Source organism: Cebus imitator, unplaced genomic scaffold (assembly GCF_001604975.1).
Source record: "Cebus imitator isolate Cc_AM_T3 unplaced genomic scaffold, Cebus_imitator-1.0 Scaffold210, whole genome shotgun sequence".
NCBI classification, from domain to species: Eukaryota; Metazoa; Chordata; class Mammalia; order Primates; family Cebidae; genus Cebus; species Cebus imitator.
Window position 1 is genome coordinate 385,225 of NW_016107525.1, and position 7,064 is coordinate 392,288.

Genomic DNA, 7,064 nt, shown 5'->3' on the forward strand with positions numbered 1-7,064 from the left:
GAATGCTAAACAAAATAACATAAAATATTTCAAGGAGGTAAATAGAAACCCTGCCCTTTCTCCCTGTTTTGCCATCCATGGTCGACACAACAGCACTGACTACTATCATTTGGGTATATATTTTCAAATCAGCTAAGAGTACTTAACAGTAGTGTCATACTTTCCAACAAAATAGAAAAAAAAATTCATTTGGAAAAGAATAAGAAGTGTTCATGAGGTCAAGACAGATAGATTATATCTTTTTACTTATCTATATAACCTATAAATCATTTAATCAGTAAAAGTGAATTGAGCACCTGTTGCATGCCACACACTGTGCTTAAGGTTTACAAACATGATGAATAAAACATGCTTTCTATTATGTACACATATGCAAGTGTACATACATATATGATTAATTGTAACAGTCTTGATATACTGTGTTAATACTTGCTAGGCATTTTATGATATATATTCCGTTAAATTCTGCTGTGTGACATTGTGTTGAGTGTCTATATGGCATATAAACAAGTCTCTGTTTATGCATTTAGTTGTTCCACCAGCATTTATTGAGTCTTTCTTGTTCGCAGGCTGTGTCATAAACTACTAACGCAAAATTGAATAAGGAAGAGTCAGTACCCTTAAGGAGCTCACAGTCCAGTGAATATAGTCCAAAGAATGCCATGCAAAAGTGACAGTTCTAAATTAATGATCTACAAACCTCATGTAAGCATGATGCTCAAAGTATGTGGCCGTGAGAAACTAAATGAAACAAAAATTATAATTCCTAGAATTTAAAAGAACAAAGCAGAAAACTACAATAAATGTTTAATTGACAGGGATAGGTATTAGACTTGATCATATTTGCCAGTCTTTCTTTGGGTTGAATATGGCCCTTTCTATGGTGGCCTTTTGAAATGCAAATGTCCCTGCAGAGCTCAACCATTTAATCAATATCACATTAGTAGCGTTTGTCTCTCATAGAAGGGGCCAGAGCAGCATGAAGATATAGAAGTTGATGGGAAGGGATGGTTTCAGGAAAAAAGTCCATCGATTTTATATTTTTGCTGAGGTTCTGATGCTATATATCTTAACTACAACACTTATTTTAAATTGAATCATTTTAACTAATCAGCACTCTCAATTTTCTTTACCTATCTGTAATATATTTCTCGATCCACTTTTACTAAAGATATTTAATTTTGCCTCCTTAGGGGCAAAGTGGCCTATATGAAATTATATAATACTTTAGTTACAATTCTTTCTAGCAACTTTGAAATGAATCATAAAATATATATATATATATATCACTAACACTTTCAAAACTATTTAAGCATAAAGATTTATCCTTATTTCACATAAGTGTATGTATGACCATAGCAGCTGATGTCATTACAAGCAAGTCTTCACAATGATTTCCAATAAAAGATTGTGCAGAGACAAAAATCTTTATCTTTAAATATACCATTTGATTTTCTACTCTTCTTCTGTTTGGGAATTTAGCTAATCTTTCATTTTCTTTACAATAGTAGACTTTTCCTAATCGTCCTGAATTTCCTGTCCTAGAGCCTAAATAAAATATACAGTATATTAATATGATTTGGATATTTGTCCCCTGCCAAATCTCTTGTTAAAATGTGATTCCCTATGTTGGAGTTGGGCCTGGTGGGAGGAGATTGAGTCATGGGGGCAGATCCCTCTTGAATGGCTTGAGGCCCTCCGCATGGTAATGAGTGAGTTCTTTCTCAGAAATCTGTTTGTTTAAAACTACGTGGCACCTCTTCCCTTCTCTCTCCTGCTCCAACTCTCACCATGTGATATGCCTGCTCCCCCGTTGCTTTCCACAATGACTGGAAGCTTCCAAAGGCCCTCTCCAAAAGCAGATGCCAGCACCATACTTCCTGTATAGTTTGTAGAATTGTGAGCCAAAATAAACCACTTTTCTTTATAAATTGCCCAATCTCAGGTATTCCTTCATAGCAACACAAAACCAGACTGACACATATGTTCAGTGAATTTTGCTAAAATTTTTCAACGTAACTGTATGGTGAAACAATATTATTTTTCTTCTTCTATAATTGGTTTATGTCAACACTGTTTTCTTTACAACTTTATCTTATGTTTTCTCCTTTTCATTCCCAATAATTAATGAGTTATGGCTAAAAATACCGTTTCCATTTTATATATCTATAGAATAAATACTAACAATCTTGTCCAATATCAAAACAGCCACCGGACATATTTTTTCTCATAGCTATAATGACAAAAGAGTTATTATCTTGCTCTGACTACAACATTTGAGTTTGGAAGATTTTTAATACCAATTAATATTTCTAATTCTGATTATATCCTTGGAGAAGCTATTTAACATATTCACCTTTATTTTCCCATTTTAAAAGGCAGAAAAATTCTTTTTACATCAAAGGAAGGTATTGAGAATCAGTGGGCTTAAAAGAAAAAATGTAAGCCTAAAAACAGGCCTACAGAAGATGTATTACATATATCCTTGTGTGTGTATTTGTATACATAATATTTATATAGCTCAATTTTATTTTGATAAATGCCTATATTAATGTCTATATTGGTACAAAGAAATCACTTTAATATTCGTTTAAGCTAGAGGTGCATGTAATATCTTGTTACCATGGTTTTACATAATTAATTTTGGGCAACTATAATTTTAAAGTAGTTGAACACACTTTTTATTGTTTAACATTTTGTTATTCCCAGAGCATAAGTCAGCAGAGGGAGTAGAGGTATAGATGAACTGGGAGGACTATTGACACTTTTGGGGGCTGGAGGATCTGGTCTTATTTCCTCTACTTTTTCATATTTTGATATTTTCTAAGGGAAGTTTAACATAACTTTTAAAGTATTGTGTAGTAACATAATTTTGTAAATGTTTAGAATTTGAGTATAGTAATGAACTTAATTGCATTTTCAGCTAATAATTATTTTTAAAACAATTATTAAATCCCATGGGGGAGTTAAGAAGCTGTAACAAGGATCAATGAAAGAATCTGATTTAAAGTTAGCAAAATGTTGAAATGTGGTATGATAATGTAGCATAGTATATATTAAGTGGCTTCTTGAAATAAACATATTATAATTTCAATATCACAGAAAGAGGAAAAAGAATCACTTTCAGTGTTCTTCATTTTAGCTCCATAAGAATTAAATCACTATTTTATTTGGAGTGAGGAGATGGGAAACCAACATCTCTAGATCTTCAATTTCTGCTGGGTGCTATGATCATTTCACAGCACTAGCTACTTATTTCAACGTTTGGGTTTAGTCTCATATTTTATGTACACAAACAGCTTCTCAGTTCCAAACAAAAAGTTATAAAATAATACGACAGATAAAAACAATCTCACCAAAAGACCTAGAAATATAGACAAAGAGAAGTAGATGAATACATGATTGCCATACAAGTCTCCTTAGGGTTTCTGAAGCACATGAGGGAGAATAAGGGAAAGGTAGTGGTTTCACCTAGTCGTTGGCAGACTAAAGAGCAGAACTTGTTTCATATTTTGGAATGTCAAACCTACTTTTAAATACAGAATGCAACATCTATAGGAAGGTGGTGGCATATTCTTGGAGCAGGTGTTAATGTATTATGAAAATATTTTGTATTTTATACTTTGCTGTTTTGTGCTTCATAGATATTGCATTTTTGACAAATTGAAGGTTTGTAACAATACTGCATCATGTGCTCTATTGGTGCCATTTCTCCAACAGTATGTGCTCACTTCATGTCTCTGTGTCACATTTTGGTGATTCTCACAACATTTCAAACTTCTTAATTATTCTTATATCTGTTATGGTGATCTGAGATCACCGATCTTTGATGTTACTATTATACTTGCTTTGGGGAACCATGAACTGCATCCATCAAACACTAAACCAATAAATGTTTTGTGTGTTCTGACTGCTCCACTGACCAGCTATTTCCCCATCTCTATCCCTCTCCTTGGGCCCCAAGCCTCCCTATTCTCTGAGACACATAAATATTGAAATTAGACCAATTAATAACCTGAACATGACCTACAACTTTTAAAGTGAAAAGAAGAGACACATGTCCCTCACCTTAAATCAAAAGCTCAAAATGATTAAGTATAGGGAGGAAAGCATGTTAGAAGCAGTGATAGTCTGAAAGCTAGGCCTCTTGCACCAGTTAGCAAAGTTGTGAATGCATAGAAATAGTTCTTTAAAAAAATTGGAAGTGCTATTCCAGTGAACACACAGATGATACGAAAGTAAAACAGCCAGTAACCCATGCCAGAGCAAACTGTGTCCCCAAACCATTGCCTGGCCTCTGTGCCCGTAGGCTGTTGGCACTGAAGTGGCTTGCACAGTGGGAAAAAAAGAAAAAAAAAAAAAAAGTAAAACAGCCTTATTTCTGATATGAAGAAATTTTAGTGGTCTAGATGGAAGAAAAAAACAGCTACAATATTCCCTTAAACTTAAGTCTAATGCCAAGTAAGGCCTCTCTCTGTTCAGTTCTGTGAAGGCTGAGAGAGGTGACGAAGCTGCAGAAGAAAAGTTGGAAGCTAGCAGAGGTTGGTTCATGAAGTTTAAGGAAAGAAGCCATCTCCACAACATAAAAGCATGAGGAGAATCAGTAAGTACTGATGTAAAAGCTGCAACAAATTATACAGAAAATCTACCTAAGATAATTGTTAATGGTGGCTGAACTAAACAACAGATGAAGATGTAGATGAAACAACCTTCTATTAAAAGAAGATGCCGTATAGGACTTTCATAGCTGCAAAGGAAGAGTCAATGCCTGGCTTCAAAGCTTCAAAGGACAGGCTGACTCCCTTGTTAGGGGCTAATGTACCTGGTGAGTTTAAGTTGAACTCAGTGCTCATCAACAATTCTGAATCCTAGGACCTTTAAGAATTGTGCCAAATCGACTCTGCCTGTTCTCTGTAAATGGAGCAACAAAGCCTGAAAACAGCCCTTCTCTTCATAGCATGGAAGAGTGAATATTTTAAGCCCATTATTGAGAACTACTGGTCAGAAAAAAATATTTCTTCCAAAATATTACTGCTTTTTGGAAATGCTCCTAGTGAACCAAGAACTCTGATGTCCAAGGAGTCTAATGTTGTTTTCATGCCTGCTAACACAACTTCCATTCTGCACCCCGAGAATCTAGGAGTACTTTTGGCTTTCCAGTCTTATTATTTAGGAAATGCATTTGGTAAGGCTAATGCTGCCATCAATAATGATTCGTCTGATGAATCTGGGCAAAGCAAATTGAAAAGTTTCTGGAAAGGATTTACCATTTCAGATTGCCATTTAAAATATTGGTGATTCATGAAAGGATTTCAAAATATCAACATTAACAGGAGTTTGAAGAAGTTGATTCTAACCCTTATGGATGACTTCGAGGAGTTCAAGACTTCAGTGGAGGAAGTCACTGCAGATGTGATACAAATTCTAAGAAAACTAGAATTAGAAGTGGAGCCTGGCTGGGTGCAGTGGCTTATACTTGTAATTCCATTACTTTGGTAGGCTGAGGTGGGAGAATTACCTGAGACCAGGAGGAGTTCAAGACCAGCCTGGGAACACAGTAAAAATCCATCTCTACAAAAAAAATTGACCGGGCATGGTGGTGCACTCCTGTAGTTCCAGCTACTCAGGAGGCTGAGCAGGGAGGATCACTTAAGCCTGGGAGGTTGAGGCTGCAGTGGGCTGTGATCATGCTGCTTCCCTTTAGCCAGGGAAACAGAGCAAGATCCTGTTGCAAAAAAAAAAGAGAGAGAGAATAGAGCCTGAAAATGTTGTTGAATTCCTGCAATCTCATGATAAAAATTGAGTGGAAACGGAGAAGTTTGCTTCTTATGGATGAATAAAGAAAGCGGTTTTTCAATGTGGAATTTACTTCTGGTCAAGATACCATGAGCATTTTGGAAATGGCAACAAAGAATTTAGAATATCACATAAACTTAGCTGACAAAGCAGTGGCAGGTTTTGAAAGAATGTCTGAAAGAAGTTCTATGGATATAATGTTATCAAACAGCATTGCATGCTACAGCGAAATCTTTTGAGAAGAAAGAGTCAATTGTTGAAGCAAAATTCATTGTAGTCTTATTTTAAGAAATTGTCACAGCAACTCTAACTTTCAGCATCCACCATCCTGATCAGTCAGCAGCCAACAACTCTGAGGCAAGGCCTTCCAACAGCAAAGAGATTATGATTCACTGAAGGCTGAGATAATCCTTAGTACTTTTTAGCAGTAAAGTATTTAAAAATTAGGTTGTTGACATTTTTTTAAATAATGCTATCGCCCACTTAACAGATTACAGTATAGTGTAAACCTAACTTTTATATGTACTGGGAAACCAAAAATTGGAGTGACTCACTAATTGTGATAATTTACTTTATTGGGATAGTGGCTTTATTGCAGTGGTCTGAAACCAAACTACAGTATTTCTGAGGTATGCCTGTATTAAGGGCAAAAACTTGATGTTTAAGGTGACTGCTGGGAAAATTCATTCAATAAAAAGTGCTAACTATGAGTTTGTAAAAATTTGAATACACTGTAGGATTTTTTTCAAAGACACATTTTAACCTTTCATGGAAGCATAACATGCATACATAAAAGTGCACATGGCATGATATTTAAATGCTGTTTGGTCTAAATTCCAATGAGGAATAGAAATTTAAGCAGATGTATTGCATAAATGTAGTTAAGTATAATAAAAGCAGCTCTGGTGAATTCCTTTCTTCTCTAGGTCTATCCCTTGCTCCCTTTTCCTTCCTCCTACCTTAGCACCTTCTCACCTTTTTTTGCTTACTTCCTCTCTTCTTTCCATTAACAAATATATTTAAAATCTTTTTCTTCGCTAGGCACAATACAAAGCATTAGGGATAAAGCAGAGAACAATATAGAAAGATTCAGCCACCCCAAATTATTTTAGTCCATTGAGAATGGCAGAAAAATAAATAGAATATCACAATAAAATATTAAACGGTAATGGAGGAAATTACATTACGCTATGGGAGCAAATTAACAGTTAACCTTTTTCCTTTTTCGCCCTTGTTCTGGTTGAGTGAGCCCAAAATGAACCTTTTGG

At 35.2% G+C, this 7,064-nt stretch overlaps 1 pseudogene; it reads left to right on the forward strand.

Annotated features, from left to right (window-relative positions):
• The first annotated feature begins 4,173 nt into the window (after nt 1-4,173).
• On the forward strand, nt 4,174-4,339 carry LOC119474099 (annotated as a pseudogene).
• Nucleotides 4,340-7,064: the final 2,725 nt, after the last annotated feature.